Source organism: Aptenodytes patagonicus, chromosome 1, assembly GCF_965638725.1.
Source record: "Aptenodytes patagonicus chromosome 1, bAptPat1.pri.cur, whole genome shotgun sequence".
In the NCBI taxonomy this organism is placed as follows: domain Eukaryota; kingdom Metazoa; phylum Chordata; class Aves; order Sphenisciformes; family Spheniscidae; genus Aptenodytes; species Aptenodytes patagonicus.
This window is the reverse complement of record NC_134949.1, coordinates 39,700,090-39,717,230: the sequence shown is the minus strand read 5'-3', so window position 1 is coordinate 39,717,230 and position 17,141 is coordinate 39,700,090. Positions and strand designations below refer to the sequence as shown.

Here is a 17,141-nt window from a genome sequence, read left to right as displayed (position 1 = left end):
TTGAAAAAAGAGCATCCTGAATAGCTAGAGGGCCCCCAAATGATTTTATATTTCAAAAGTTGCCTAATAGGCAGATTTCCAACCTGGCGTTTACAGCCTTCCTCCCTTTTCTTGCTGCTAGAGGAAAGGAACACATAGTATGTCAGGAGCTCACAACAGCATATATAAACAGGCACACATAGTAATTAAAAAAAAAAAAAATTTTCACTTTTAGTTGTCCAGTGTTTCTTTAGACATTCTAAAGCTCGAGAGATGAGAGCTTCAAGCCAGAACCTACTGCTGCTTTTGAAGGTAGCCTCATTCAACTGTTCCATGAAGAAACAGTTTGTGCCAGCAGACAAGGTCTTTGACTTTCTCCAAATGTGCTTGCCTACTACAAGCAAACTGCCATAGCTTCATCAGAATATTGCTTCTACTACGCCTGTCCCACTCGATTTTCTCATGGCTGACAGGCCCTAAGGAGAAAGTGATACATTAGATGCTTTAAATGAGATACTAAAGCTCTACCGCAGCCAACTGCTGAACAACTTTGAAAACTTAATCAACTTGAAAACAGGTCCCCGACTAATGGCATTCAAGTAACAAAACAACTTCCTTTTTCCCTGCTTTATGCAAGAATAGAAACAGACCATCTTAACCACGTCTGAGCAGGAAAACAAAGTTTGCCTTCAAATATGAACGTGTAGTTACTGTAGATACTCCTTCAATCTCTCTGAACAAGGAGGCTGTCTAAAATATCCCTCTACCTGACCTAGATGCAACAGAACACAGCAGAAGCCTGCCCCAACTCAGCAGGGATTCAACGCACTGACATTACACACTGCACTTCAGTCTGCTTTTGTATTTGTTCTGAGGCAAAAGAGCGGCAGTGCTTCCAACCACAAGCTAAACATGAACTTCTGTTGCACAGGGTATGCTTAGCGATCTCTTTACTGAGAGAGCAATTTTGATTAAAACTCACAACAACTTGAACTTACCCTGAAGAATACACTCAAATGTCAGTTAAGTACCTGAAAGTCATCTAAACGTTACTTAGACAGGTCAATTCATAAAGGACCCGTCTACTCTCTTACCATACACCCAAGGACAACAGAGTGCCTGTTTTTATCTATAAGATATTCTTACCCTTAAGAGCACCTCTCCATACCTAACTCCAAGCAGCTAGCAGAGCTCTGCGTATGACAGGATTAGCACTATAGCAGTAAGCATCAAGTACTCAAGTACTTCTGTGACTCTTGCACTTCCCACATCCCAGATGATAGGTGGACAACTGTTTAATTCCCAGTCACATTTACTAACTGTTGGATCACAAGCTACAGTGTAGTCTTCACCACACTTCCTTCCTCAGCCATACAAGTAATTCCTTTCTCCTTTTGTAGGCCCTCACCTAGATTCCCATCTGTTTGCCTCTGCTCCAGAAAGGCTCTCAATTAAAAAGACAGTTTTACTCTGCAAAACTGGCACAGCACAAAGAGAACTGTCATGGCTCACTTCAGATTTATTTTTGATGAACTGTCCTATGGCAGAGCTTCGGAAAAAAATAGCACAATTTTAATTCCACTCAGAAAACTTATCTGGTGCATGTATGTACTAATAGAAGCAAGACACAGTTACAGACAGTAAAAAGACTATTGGGTTTTATCTCCCCATATACAAGTTCTGTTTTTACATTTATAGTCTTTGAACTCTGTTTTGGAGATTATTTCACCCCCAGGCAGACAGGTGCTCCAAGTATGATGAGCTTTGCTGCAAAAAAGATACATGACATTTATATTGTACAGTGCAACTCAAAACTCAGTTATTTAGCTACAGAAAATCACAAAGCTTTACAGTTGCAAGTTGAACTTGAAGTAGTTCATACTACTACAAGAAACATCCCTGAAAATATGCAGGTACCAAGGAGTAAAACACTGCATCTAATTAGTTAGAAAGTTTATTTGCAAAGCCTTTGATATGAACAGCCAAGGTAACCTCCACTATTCACTCATTCTATTCACTCACTCACTATTCTAGCTCATTTTTAGCTAGAATGAAGTCTAGCAAAGGACAGACTTTGAGCAAGAGTAAAAAAAGATGCAATGAATAAAGAAAGTGAAAACACTTGACTGTAGCAAGTTTGGTGTGTCCCCCCCCAAACTTGCAATTTTAACACAGAGGCAAGTCATCCCAAAGATGATAATTTGATTCATTTGGCAAGTTTTCCATAGAGGAAAAAAGAATCTATTTCCAAAGGGAAATACATTTGGTTTTGAATGGTTACTATATAAGACAATGAGATTGCTTCTTTGCCTTATAATTTATGAAAAAGAAGAGTGTTTTGTGTCTTCTTTTTTGTAACAGTAATTTCGATGTATATTTTACTGTGAAAGAGTACTGAAAAGTCTTTGTCATACACTGTCTACACATTTCACATTGGGGTAAGATGCAGCTGTTATATGCTGGAAATAACAAATTACACTAATCAAAACATCTAAATGCGAGAACACACACACGACCTGTGCAATTTTCATGCTGGACATCTCTGAAATACCCTCTCTCTTGGAACCGTACTACCTTACTATCATACCCCAAAGCAGTATAGAAAAAGCTTTTTTTTTTTTTTTAATAACCCCTGAAAAGGATAACCCATCCCTTTAAGATGGAAAAGGGAGTAAAGCACGCCGATCTTTTTTGCAGGAAACCTTGGTTTATTATCCTCTTTTTGTAATCCGAGGCCAATGTGAAAACACTCGGATTTGGTTTTATTTGACCCTTTGCAAACTTCGCTTTCCTTCCACCGCTTCTTCACCAACACATGCAGAAGGGTACGAGGTATCTCGGGGTTATTAGACGGGTTTGGTGCAGGAAGCGTCAGTCAAATTCTTCCATTTGCTTTCACACGGGTGCGGGGGTTGTTTAGACGAGATGAACATCCCTGTCATCCCCTTTTCCTTTTTATTTTGTGACAAGCAGGAGGGGAACTCGCTGGCCACGACGTTGTCTGCTTGTCCCACTCCGTGGCTACCCAGGCACAAGCACCGGCGGTCGGCGGGCTACCGCAGCGCCCCGAGACCGGCCGGGCAACCCGCCGGCCGCACCCGGCCTGTCCCCCCCTCGCCTCGCCCCCACACACCGGCCGGAAAGAGCGAGCAGCTTCTCTCCGACGACCGGACTAGGTGGGGCTCCGGCTCGGACTTCCCGCTGACAACAACGACGACGACGGCGGCGGCGGCAGCCGGGGACCGTCCCCTTCCCCGCCCGCGGCGGGGCCGAGCCGGGCGTCACCCGCCCCTCCCCGCACCCGGCCGGGCCCCACGTCGCGGCCCCGAGCCGCGGGGTTACAACTTTCCGCTTCCGCTCCAACTTCTGCTCCGGGGACCGGCGGGAGGGGGGTGGCGGCGAAGGGCAGGGCCGGGCCCTCGGCCCGGCTGGCAGCAGCTGCCCCTCAGCGCCCCGCTCTCCCCCCCCGACCCCCCCCGCGGTGTCGCCCCGCGCCCGAGGCCGGACGAGGCGGCGGCTCCCAGTTCCTCCTCCGCCATGTTTCAGGCTCGTGCCCCTTCCCTCACAGCGCGCCGCTCCCCGCCGCCGCTCTCCCCCCCCCCGCCACCGCCGCCCCCACCGGCCCGTCCCCGCCCCGCCGCGCCACCTGTACCAGACACGCCGCTCCCCGCCACAGCGGCCCGGCCCGCGCTCCCCGCCGCGACCTACCGGACAGCGCCTCCGCTCGCCGCCGCCGCCTCGCCGGCCGAGCCCGCTGCGCTGCGCTCCGCCCGCCGCCCGCTCCGCTCCCTCTCGCTGCCTGTGCCGGGGCGCGGCTTGGGGCCGTCGCCGTGACGCCGCACGCCCAGCCTCGCTCTGGCGCGGCGGGGCGGGGGCGGCGCGGAGGGGAGGGGAGGGGTGACCTCGCCGCTCCGCTCCCCCTGCGCAGGCGCGCGGCGGCACGGCCCCGCGGCGCCGCGCGGCCGCCCCTCCCCCCACCTCTCCCCACCCCGCCCGCCCGCGCGCCGGGCCCCATGCTGGTGCGGCCGCCTGGGCGGCGAGGGGCGGCCTCGCCTCCGCGGGGCGCTGACGGCCCCCCCCACCCCGGGCACACGCCCCCGGCGCGGAACGGCTGGCGGCGGGGCGGGTGGGAAGGGATGGCCGCCGCTCCGGCGGCGCTGCCCCGGCTGGAAACCCCGCTGGGGCGGGCCGGGCCACCCGCCGTGCGGCTCTGCGGCCTCCCCCGGCCTGCCGCCACCGCCTGTGGCGGCAGCGAGGGAGGGAGGCCTCCCCCGGGCCCGGGGCGTGTGGGGGCCGGGGGCGGGCGGGCAGGACGCGTGAGCCGTCGTCGTCGTCCACGCGCCTCTGCTTTGGACTTGGGCGATTTCTGCTCGGGGGTGGAGCACGAGCAAAATGTGCTGTTTCAGCGGCCAGGGGCTGGAAGCGCCTGTTAAAGCTGGAGAGGAGAGCCTAGGGTTGTCTTGCAGTGCCAGGCCTCTGATCTATAGCCCCGTCTCCAGCCCTGTCGGACGTTCCCGAAGACGGCTTGTGCTCCATAGCGGCGCGTCCGTCGGGGTAACGCGGTCCTTCTCTCTCCGAGTTCTCACTGGGATAAGGCCGTCCCTCTCCCCAAGTTCTTGTAAGCCCCAAGTAGGAGCCGTAGGTTAGTTACCGCTCAAAGGTGGGTCGACAGCACATTATGATTGCTTTAAGTTAATTTGGAACATCAAGAGCTGGAAACATAAATGCCAGGGCAGTATTTCTTACATTTCTGAAAGGGTTTTGAGATCCATTGGTGAAGGGTGTTTTAGAAATGCTACATACTACCGGTTTTATGTGCATTATTACACCTCTGGATGTGAACAGCCTATGATTAGCCCTGCTGATACAAAGCAGGATGCCCATTGCCTGCAAATAATTACAATATTTCTTAGCCTTTCTCTTACTTTAGTCCTAAATAAGTCGCTTTTTTTCTGAGTGTCACTAATGTTTTCCAGTTACAAAGGATTTAAATGATAAAGGTTAAAAATAAGCGAGCATTTATGTTTCTAGGAAACACTTAGTAAGCAAATAGTTAACATGGTACGTTCAGATAAAACTTTTGCTCAGAGGAAGCCCACAGCAGAGTGTGTAAAACTGACAGGAAGTTGCAGTGAGGCTTCTGGCAAGGAGAGTGGGTGTGGAGGAAGCACAGGCTTTCTGTTTGTAGCACAGAGATAGAAAAGGGATTAAAAAAAAAGAGATTACATTTCCCCAAGTTGTGTGATGGAGAGTTCCTTGCTGTAAATGTTTGGAGACCATACAGCTTCAAATGAATGTGTGGGAGACACTAGAGTTCAGAGCAGAGTCAAAGAATGACCGGAGAAATGAACTGCCCTCGGTAAGAGAAGCTTCATCTAGATTCAAGGCATCCAGAAAGTGACGCATTTAAAAAATACTTTTCTTTAGAGTGTTGCTCCCAAATCCCAAACGTCATAAAATCTCTTCCAAAGTCCAGACAAATCTCTTGGTGTTTTACAGCTTAAACCCTTGTGCAGTACTTTGATAATGAATCCCTGTAAATGGCGGATAATGCAAGAGAGCTCGGGTTGTGAGACATCAAGTACATAGAAACCAGTCCTTTCTGAGGGGGGCGTCCTATGCGGGGCAAAAATCATTAATGAGAGATGTCAAAATACATAAAATACAGTCTCTCAAGTAAAAACCATAAGAGCATCTCATGCAATTATTAGCTGTATAGTATGTTTACTCACCAGATAGAAAAGTGTTCCTGTTTCTGTAGTCTTTTCTGCCAGTAGATACTATTATCAGCCCCCAGAAATACTCATTGTACAGAGGAAAAGAACAAACAGAAAGATATATCCTCTGCCCTCACAACTTTCTTCAGTGAACCAAATTAATCACAAATAACAAGCAGTGTTCCAGGAACAGATGTGTGTCATTACCGTAATAATATTTTACAGTGTGCCTTTAATTGCCCTGTGTTTTATAGGCAGTGGAGCAAATACTGCTCTTTGCTATACAACAAGAAAACAGGAAGGGGCCTTTGGGAGTCTGCGTGAATCTCCCGTGAGCAGATCTTGGCGTTTTGAGGTTCATACGGGGGAATCTGAAACTCAGTATTTTAAAAGAAGTGTATACACACACATATACACATACGGTTTACTTAATATAGACATGCTTGGAGATTGATCACTGTAACTAGAAGAAATAGGCAATTAGGATCCATTCTGAGCAAGAGATGGAGTGTTCCCTTTTTCTAACTCTCAGCCACACACTTTGAATGTAAATCGGGCCCTTAAGTTTGGATTTTCCTATGAATCATCTAGCTAATCCTCAGCGCAATTCTTAAACCAGCTTTACTCATATCAGTGTGACTGGCGAATAGAAATTGGTGTGCTTGTTAAGCATATTCACCCGGTACTCCACAGGGCTTGTTCTGCTCAGCTTGTTAAGTGTTTCGCATGTGCCTGAGCCTCTCGCTGATGGTCACTCAAGCAACTGTGCCAGTGCGGAGGTGCCCCTGTGACAGAGCAACTCCCCAAAGAACCGTGAATACGGAAGAAATGGGGGGATAGGGCCAAAGTGCTGTTGTATTGAATAGGAACGACACAGCTGCATCAGCTTTCCTGCTTAGTGGGCCTGCCTGTGCCCAGCATAGGTCTGGAGTTTTTAAAAGAAGGAGGTCAAATACCCAGCCGCCTGCTCACCAAACGAAAAAACAGAAGAGACCTGCTTATGCCCATAAACCTTCATGACAAATAGACCTTTCCAAAACACTGTACCACTTGTCCTTTGGGCTGTAACTTCTGTCCCCCAATTTACCAGTTGCCTGCCTGTACTTCAAAAACCTCTTATTTCAACGACCAGTGCTTAGCTGGAGCTCATTCAGCCTGCTCATCACTAACACAGTGAGCTGTCTCATAATGTCATGGCTCTTGTGAGGAACAGCTACAAGGGAAGGTAGAAGATCCCCTCTGATGGAAGAAGAAGAGGAAAATACTGACAGATCTTGTTAAAAAGTTCTGTGGAATTAGTGGGGGGCTAGGGGGAGTTGATAGATTATTTGGGGAAAACAAAGGAATTTTTTTTTAAACGATGCTTTAATAAAAGCTTGACAGGGTGGCCTTTGGTCACCTCCAGATAATTTTCCTAACTTTGCCTGCATTGTTTTCACTAGGGCTGCATGGGTGTTGGAGCGAAGAATGTGGCTCTATGTGTATTGCAGTTTCATTACTGCTGAAATACAGCCATCTCCGGGACAGAATGCAGAGCTGGCTTGTGCCAGCAAACTCTGAAGTTTAATGGGCATGTGGTGCCAGGGAATGTTGTGCTGGCTGCACGCCAACTAGATGTGAACTTTTCCAGAAATTTGTCCCGAAGGGAAAAGAAATATCATTTGGTTAATCTAGGAGGATGCTTTGCTTTCAGAGAGGAAGCAAAGTTCTTGTCTTTTCTGGTGAATGGACTGAAAGGGGTGGATTCTTAGCTCGGAGACTCGGTTGTTCCAGCAAGGGAGTGTTTACTAGATCAGAATGTGCTCTGGATCCTGAGAGCAATAAGGAGACAACATCTCCAACACTAAAGAAAAATGTCTGTTATTTTTGAGACATAGATGCATGAGATATCTTTATCATTCTTTATCCTTCAACATGATTTTCGTTTGGTATTTCTCCATACTCAGAAGATTTAGTCACGTAGACTGGGAATACCTGCCTGCCTGAATAGCTCCTTGAGACGTTTCAGAGATGTGTCTTCCCCTGCAAACCCGATGCAATTTCTCTGTGTCTTCGTATCTGTTGATACAGCTTCAGCCTGAGATTTTTACACTGATAATTATCAGTTCTACCAGTTCATCATCTTCATTTCTGACATAGCTTCCATTATGCAGTTCCGCATCTTAACCGCTCTTCATTGCATCTTCTTGATGTGTTGCCATTTACTAATCAAAGTTGTTTAAACAAGGGTTTAATCATAAGCTTGACTGAAACTTAACTCCCAGATTTTTTTCCCCAAGTCTTCTTCACTTTCCATATGTTTACCTCATTGTTGAGGAAAATCCTCAGTCACTTCTCTGCTCCTCTTCCTCCTCCAAACTATCTTGAATTAATGCTTTTTCCTACCTCTTAGGGATGTTCCAATCATCTTCCAATTTATCTGCCAATATCTCTTACTGGGCTAACCCTTTTCCTTGCCATTGGCCCAAATCGTACTGTTTGTTCATGTAGTATAGCCCTCCCTTTATCTTGTGATTTGTCTCCCGCCCCACCCCATGATAACGGCTTTGAGGAGCAAAATTTGCCTTTCTTTGTCTAAGCTGGGGAAGAACAGGCAATGGACACTACTGAGTCTGAATTGTAAATGTCAACATTTACTTACAGGGGTCTCATTTTTTAATCTATTTTCTCCTGTCTTTGAGAGACTACTTTTTATATCACTGCTGTTACTTCAGATAAAGCAAGGAATAGCTGTTTCACAACATGGCTGTTGTGAAAGCACAGTACTCTGAATTGCAGAGAGATTCAAGAAAATGCCCTGAGCTCTGGAATTTAAACTCTTGAAAATAAGGATTAATTTGGTAAAAGGAAAAGCCTACTTTATTTTATCCTGTGTTGAAAAGATCCTTCAAATTGCATTGGACAACCAGCTGATCAGATAAAGAACAAGATTGTCACAGCAACATAAGTGTTTTAAAAGAGTAAATGAAGAATAATGTATCCAATTGGAACTAGAGAGGGAATGTAATTACCTGGAGCAGAATCTATCCAGGATATGGGTGAACACTTCTCTTAAAAAAAAAGTCACATTTGTTTTAACAATTTCAAAGCTTGAGAAGTTTTACTTCCCTCCTTTTCCAGGAGAGCACTTTAGCAGCACATGATGCAGAAAGAAGGTTACTACCTTCTGAATCACCAGCTCGTGTGATACCTGGATAGTTCTTCAAAGTCTTCCATAAAAGGACTGGGTGCAACGGCAGTTAACTGATGATGACTGATACATTCACAATTTAGATAACATGGCAGTATAAAGTTCTAAACTAACGCTTAGTTTCCCCCATTTGTAATTCTGCACTCTTCCTGAGAATGTCCTTCTTCACCCCGTTACCAGATATTTTAGAATAATGCATTATATAATATATATAATAATGCATAATGCATTTAGAACAAAATAGCCTGAGCAAAGACAGCACTGGGACCGTAGTGGTAGTCCCAGTCAAGTATATGGGAAGTGGGTACTTTTGACTCTGCTTTACCAGAACGTGAAAGTACAGAATTTTGACCTGAGAAAAGAGTGTTTATAATTATAACTGAATGTCAGTACCAACACTTTAACTACCGTACCTTTCTTCTGTTCTTTGATTTTTTCTTTTTCATTGTTACTCTTTCTTAGAATACACATTTATATCCAGATTCAGACTCTACTGGAGACAGAGGAAAAGTTACTGTTGATTTTAATGAGGTTTATACCAGGACTTAAATTCAGCCCTTGAGGGATGTGCAACGTTTAGCAATACTTGCATTTAAAATATATATTCACTTCTAGTTTATGTCAATATTAAGACAGGAGCAAGTATATTTAATGATGACAGATCTAAAAATACTCAGTGTTTTTGTCCTGCTTCCCCCAGCAGCAGAATTATATCCTAATTAACGTAGCAGTTTACACTGAAATATAGATATGATTTTTCTTTGCTTCCTTTCATTTCTGTCCACTTTAGAATCAAGCCTTTATTAACACAGTGGTCCAAAAGCATTCACAGGGATCTCTTGAAATCATTAGTTATGTTAGCAGTTCACTAGTTTTGGTACTCAGTTTGGTTAGAAGAACAAAATGTACAGCACAGAAAGGAAAATTTATTTCATAACTTCGTTAGATCATTTTCTCCTAAGCTTTCTTTGTAGATATGGCCTTGTTCTGCCATATCTTTCCTCTGGCCATGGAAGCTGTTGCTGAAACTACAATCAGGAGAGAGGTCTTAATGAGGATTGTTAAAGTCTACACCAAGGAATACACATACTTCTTGCCTTTTAAAGCTAGCCAAAAAGCAGGGTAATTTTTTTTTCCATTAATCTTTTTTGCAAAAATAATGCATTGTGGGTTTTTTAGCTGATAAAAAATTCTTTGTTTTACTTCTTTCTTAACAAGTCCGTAAGTGGTAAACCCCTCAAACAGCCATTTCGTTAAAGTGTTTACCGCTGATCCAACTGTATATTTTCGTTGGAAGGTAATATTTTAGTGAAACTTTGTATCCCCCAAATAACCAATGTAAAAACAGGAAAATGTTGACAAGCGTGCTGATTTTGGATGAGTGCATATATTCAAACCATCTCCAAATAAGTTGGTACATCTGCCACAGGCCATGGCTCACAGTCTGATCTGGAAAAGTTTTGACCTTTTTCCGTGTCGTGAGGGTGCTAGGATAATCAATGGCATCGGAGCTGTGCAGAGACGTGTTGATGCTCCTGCCTCCTCTTGCTCCTTCTCGCCATACTCTTTGCAGCTTGCTTGGTTCATTTTAGCCCGTCTTTCAGGGTGGTTTATCAGCTAGTAGGCCTACCACCTATTTGCCCCTTTCTGCTGTCACTTTCAGAAGGACTCAGGGGTCAAATCCCTTCTTGTTCCGTAACTGGCCTGAGGTTCTGAACAGATTATTTGTGTTACAGATTTATTTTACGAATCCTTTCATTTTACTACTGCTATACTATGCAGTTATGCTGAACTCAAATTGAAGGTTTCATAATATCCTACTCCCATGAGACGTCTGTGTTGTTACATTCAATTTTTATCAATAAAAATATGGATTTGAAATGAAAATGCTGTCCTCTCCAAACTTTTCTTACAAATTCAGAACTGCTCCAAGGTCCCAAGCCTTTTAACTACCTCTGCGCTACACAGAATCTTCTATTACAACCTCGAGCAGCATAAAATTTATTCTAATTTGAGCTCTAGACAGTATTTTAATATTCAGAGGAGGCTGGGTGAAGAGGAGCCCTGTGAATCACTACCAAAGGTAGGGACAGGGTGGAAGCTGTAGCCCTGGTGTTGCGTTTCCCTGCGTGAAGGCGATACTCCTGTTGCCCTGGTGCTGTGTTTCACATGCTAAGCTGATACTCCACTGGCTACGCTAGTTGTGCAGCCGGTTTGTGCGCGCCGTGTGGCATTTCCAAATTCAGTTCAAGTGAAAGAAGACACAGGGCCATGATTTCAATGATGTAACATAAAATAAAACTTCTAGTTGTTTTTTTTTTTAAATGGTATTGCCACTTGAGTTGTTAGTTTTGCTCCCTGCTTTTCCTTACTCTTGTTGTTTTCTACATTCTTCCTTTTCTTTCCATTCTTCCTTTTCCTTAAAAAATGAACAAATTACGGGCGTTTCAGACTCCAGTGAGGACACAATGAATTGCAGTAATGAATTTCATGCCGTCTTTCTCTAACTCATATAATTTCATCTAAGCTTTATTATATCTCATTCCATTATTTTATAAAACAGCAACTTTCCCCCTCCCCCCTTCTTTTTCTCTTTATCTTGTCTCCCTTTTTGCTTCAACACAGCAGTTTAAAGATTGCAAGTTAGTTCTGGGGTGGGGTTGTGTGATATAATCAACTTCAAGATAATCTTTACATTTCCTTTCATCCACTACAATACTGAAATTTATGCTCGGAGATCAGCATTTACTCTTACTTTATTTATTTATGCTCCTTCAATGATATAAAAAGAGAGGACTGTAGCTTTTTTTCCTGAAAATGCTCTTAGATTAGCACCATGTTATTTAACAATTTTGGTACATAACAGTGGATTCAGAGAAAGAGCAGTGCCTTGGATATAAGTCATTTTATAGCCGGTTCTTGCAAATAGCTTTTTATCATTTAAGTGAATTTTTTTGTCTGTCTTTGGGCATTCAGTAATGGAGGAAAAGCCCTCAGGAGGGAATCCTTCCTTTTATAGAAGAATTTCTGAGGCGCTTCAGGCTTTCCCAGGTTGGCCCACGTCCTGCTCTCCCTGTATATGCCCTGTTCCAGGCATTAGCATCGTATTTTAGTTCCCAGGAACATTCTCTGCATGGTTTAGGCTGTTCGTGAAGGCTGCATGTGTGGGGATTGCAGTATACGGGCATATGGACTCCAGAAAGTGAACAGAGCTGCCCACATTGTTTAATGTACAGAGAACACCGAGTGTCATCAATTCACTGGGCCAGTAATTCTCAGCATTTTCCATGCTCAGGATTTCTGCTCATCTAGCCAGAGTGTGATTAGATGGCTCTCTCAGATTGCAGTGTAGGGAGGACAGTCAGTCATGACTCCTTGCCACATGCATACATTCATGACACCCGTGTTGAAAAGCTGTGCGTGTACTTGTCCAAGTTACACTCTGGAGATGTATTTTTTAAATGCTCTGTAATAAGCTACCTATTCACAACAGAGTCATGAACCATTCTGTCATATAGATGTCTGTCAGCTCGTTACAGCTCATTTCAGGTTTATTAGTGTATTTCCAAGGCGGCTTGGCCCGTATTTAGGAATCCTAACCACCACTAATAAATCGCAACCCCATTTTCTTTCAGAGTGTATCAGTGGTGAAAAGCTTGCCAGTTGAACCTATATGGAAACTGTCATTTCCCTAAAGGACAGTAAAAAACATATCATATACCCAGTGTCCTGTGGTTTGATACCAGTATCATATATAATAGATTCCATGTAGTTACATGGAATTCGTAAGATGGACAGATCAACCTTAATTCCGCCCTCCTATATACGCAATCACATAATATATAGACAAATTACAAAATTCTTCAAAGAATATTGTTAAATATATGTCCAAAGTGAAATTGAACTAATTGGTTATTTACTTACCCACACACTTCACAAACACATACATGGTGGCAAATAAACAAATAAGCAATTTTTGAGACATCAGTTTCCTAATAATTTGTCCACATTTCTAATAGGTTTTGAGTGACAGCAGTAATAATATTTGGGAAAATGCACCATACCTATATACATGTAAACATATAGTTAGGATTGCTCTGGGAATCCTATTTTTGAATTTCCACACTTCTTTGCAATGAAATGTTTGACCTTCATGATGTATTAACATACAGATTTTTTTTTTTTTAATTTAATATACCGATGAAATTGGGGCAGAGAACACAGATGACTGCCTCTGAGCCCTCAGGCTCCTGATTATCTCAGGATAACTGTGCCTTCCTGGAGTTGCTCAACTGCTGCATTAACAGTCTTTACTGTGAAGAAAGCAGCGTTAGATAAACAACATTCAGAAGGGTATCTCTAATTGTTTGAGCCTACAGAAATAATTTGCCCCAAGCATCAGCAGTAGAGAGGTGCGGTTTTCAGATCATCAAGAAATATCTTTGGCTAGTATTAACTCAGTGCTGTGTCATCCTCTTGTTTTAATTGACACTGAGTGTATCACTTACTCATTCTAACGTATTTACAAATCTTGATTAAGTCACAATAGCTAAATGTCAATATCTTCATAGTGGTTTTATAGGCTAGGGGGTTACCTGCCATTTTTTGTGTTTGAATACCTCATCCCCAGACAATAAAGGACATTTATTTATGCCTGGGCGTTGGCTAGTGCCAGCCACAGCTGCCAGCAGCTGAGGGTGGCACTGGGAAGATGCAGCGCTCAACAGAGGCATCCCGGTAGGAATCTTCATTCCCTGATTAAGCAGCTTTTTGAAAAGCTGCCATTGTCGTGCTTGCAGTCGTGACAGAGAGCAGATCTAGAGGGCGAGGAGCTTGTAAGCCTTGCAAGGCTACCACACGGATTCAAAACCAGCCAATAACTCCACTGGAGCAGGAGACCTTGTAGTTGTCCTCTCTGTGTGTTGTTGAGAAGGGGTGTTTTGAAGATGACCCTCTTTGCCTCTCAGCTTCACATCTTCAGTGTGTGTTTGCTCCTTTTTACACATCCACCATTTTGTCCTCCTGCGTATGTCACCCAAATCTTCGTATAAATGTCCTGCAAGTTCCCCTCTTCTTAAGTGCAGAGGCTATGCACCCAGTGTCACTACACCTGGAGTTCACAGCTCACGTAACTGCCAGCACAGAAAATGTATATATATACCCTACAGGAAGCTTGGCAAAGTAGAAGTGTTGGGGTGCTTGGAAACTCCAACTGGAAGGTCTGTCCCACATAGTGAGGCCGCTATTCCAGTAAATGACATCTATTTCTGCTGCGTAAAACTAGGGAAAGATTGGTTTCCTGGGACCTTACCGTATTTCCAGATTAATTGTATCCAAATGAAATAGAAGGTGCTGATACTATACTGGCAATATCAGATGTTCCTGTTTCATTTACTGAAAGACAAGTTCTGTTATATTTCCCCATGAATAACAAGTGGCCTGATGGCAGTTCCTGGATGTTGGGATCTATTTGAGTACAGTCAAAATCAAAGTCATTCTATGAGGGAAAGAAAAGGAAATATAGTTTTGATTGGTGATTACTTTTTTTTTTGTTCTTGGGTATTTTTATGTTAATCTGTCCTCAAAAATACTTTATCACTAACAATTTGGATATTGATAGAATATCTATAGCGCTGACTTGCCATCAGAATCTATGTCTAGGCTCTGTTTTATACACTGCTTTTATTTAGATCTTCTCTCTTATTTTGTCTCCAGGGAATTTAGTTTGAACTAACATAGCCCTTTTTTTTATTTCTCGAATTTTTATTCATATGTGTCTCAAAATATCATACACTATGTCAAAGTATCCATCACTCCCTTGTGCATCTATGTATCAAAGCACATACATATACACTAATATTTGCCATTTATTTATACAACACACATTATTTTAATGACATGATACATATACTTACACATACCTATAGCATATATAATTATTATATAGGGCTATGTAATAATAATAATTACAATTGTGTATAAATGTATGTGATGAGAAAGATGGTAAGAGGCTTGTAACGACATGCCAGCTATTACTAGTGGTACTTATTTGCAGAGAGAAAATTAACCAAAATAACTGTAGTATATTACATGTGCCTGAAAAAGTAGCTGTCCTGGAATTGTCGTTATAATTAAAATCCATACCTTACTTTAATCCAGAGAAATGTTACGAGGTACAGAAACCCCATTTTTATTACTAATAGATTCTCCACAAGTTGAGAGATGCATGTTGTGAGCATTTATCTGTAGGCAGAAGTTGCTGTACTTTTTACAAAGACAACGCATTGCCACAGAAAGGCATTAACGCTTCTGCTCTAACATTGTGGTTTGTGAACACTGGCGGCTTCTGAAGCCTCTCCTCTTTCCAGAGCGAACACTCACAAATCTGCTGTAGGAAGAGATAAATAGCTAGACTTCAATCCCAGCCTGCTTCCACTCCTCTGAACCGCTCATTCAGAAGCACTTGGCTTTACAGACATTTTATCCTGAGGCTTTTATCACTGAAAGGAAGTGGGGACACAACTTCCCTGTTCCCGCTGCCGGCTCCCCAGGTTGCACATAGATCCGCTGCCACAATAGGCTGTAGTCGTGTTTCAGCAGCAGACACGAAACAGGCCATAGCTACAACAAACAGAGAAAGAGGGATAATAATAATAACCTCAGCTGTCCTCAAGCTGCGATAGATCCATGAAGTGCCACTGGTATTTTGGTTGCAAGATGACAATATGGGAACTTGTTTAAATGATACAAAGTAATCCATTATAATTTTACTGATTAAAATGAGAAGGATGGCAGACCAAGCACTTTTGCATCATAAATATTGGCTGTGAGGTTTTAGGGTCTGAAAATCATTTGTTCAGTCTTTAAAAAAATGTTGCTATCAGTGCAAAGTTTAGCAGTTTAACGATACCTGCATTCTATGCAACACACTTTCCTCCATTTAAACAAGTCGAGGGTCTGATCTCATATTTATGACCAAGCTAAAACTTTCAGAGCTCTGAGTGCACAAGGAATGCATAATCAGATTTTAAGAGACTCAAATCTTCAGCTCACAGCTGCCTTGAATATCCCTTAACAACATCTATTCCTAAGGCTTCCTCCCAGCTCAGAGGGAGAGGAAAAAATATTAATTAAGGGTGCTATGCCAGTTCATACAGCCAGAGATCCAACCTAATAGTTATGGTCCACAGTAGAAAGAAGAGTCTTGATAGAGATCTCCAGGATACATATGCTAATTATCCCAAAGATAATTACTGGGTGCAATGGTAGGAGATGATGAGTACTCTTTACTCACACTGGAACCTGTGGGCCAAGTGTAAAATGGTGCCGGCTCCTTTCCTACTGGCTGATAAAGTATTAACATGAGAATCAAAGATACTCAGCAACACTAAGGAAAAAGCCCTATAGGAAAACTGCACATATATTAACCAGCAGCTCTTCTGAGCAGAGCAGGAATTTTCAGATTTATATTGATAGCCAAAAGGGGTACAAGAAACTGGCCGTTACGATTTCAAGTAATGACAACTTTATCCCTTTCTCCTGTCCTGTCACAGTAATCTAATATTTCTTCTGGGTTTCTCGAGTCCACATGTTCTGTATTGTGCCCACGAGGTTTTCCCTACGATCAGTCCGAGATGTTGATCTGCTGAAAGGATTCCTCTGGACCAGAAGACAACTTGGCAATGATGTGGCCTGTTGTGGCCATCCTGCAAATCTTTTGCCCAAGTGCGACAGAAGCTTTCCTGAATGCCCTTAGTACATTTATAGCATAGGACACTACAGCAGAGAGAGTGGGGTTGTGAGCTTAGATTGAAGTTTACTTGGTCATCTAATACAACGTTTCTGAAAGGATTTAAGAGCACAAGCACGTAAGAAATACCCTACGAGGTCAGACCAACGATCTGTCCGGTCCTGTATTCTGCCTTTGGCCCAGATAGGAGACATTGTACAGGTAGAAGAGCAAGTGAGCCCTGACACTTTCTGTGGTTCATTCCTCGCATATACGCCCAGCATCCAGAACTGTTGTATTGAGGGTGTTGGAGGGTACCTGGTGCTTTTGATACTCATTTATGGACCTGTTGTCTGTGCATGTGTTGGAAGTTGTTCAACTGTTGTTCAGCTGAAATCTGACTACATGTCTGAAAATACTTGAAAGCTCAGAGTAAGGTTTGCCACTAATGCTGTGCATTAAATAGTTGCAGTTTTATCAGCATGAAGACAAGGCATAGGAAAAGACAAAGAAATCAGTTTCTCTC

The 17,141-nt window shown here is 43.4% G+C and overlaps 1 protein-coding gene across 1 annotated transcript in view; it reads right to left on the bottom strand.

The window, feature by feature from the left end:
* RAP1B (RAP1B, member of RAS oncogene family) overlaps positions 1-3,763 on the bottom strand; it is a 32,226-nt gene extending 28,463 nt beyond the window's left edge. The window contains exon 1 of the mRNA XM_076332477.1: positions 3,688-3,763. The gene's annotated coding sequence lies outside the window, so the exon portion shown is untranslated. The remainder of the gene's footprint in view (positions 1-3,687) is intronic.
* Positions 3,764-17,141: the final 13,378 nt, after the last annotated feature.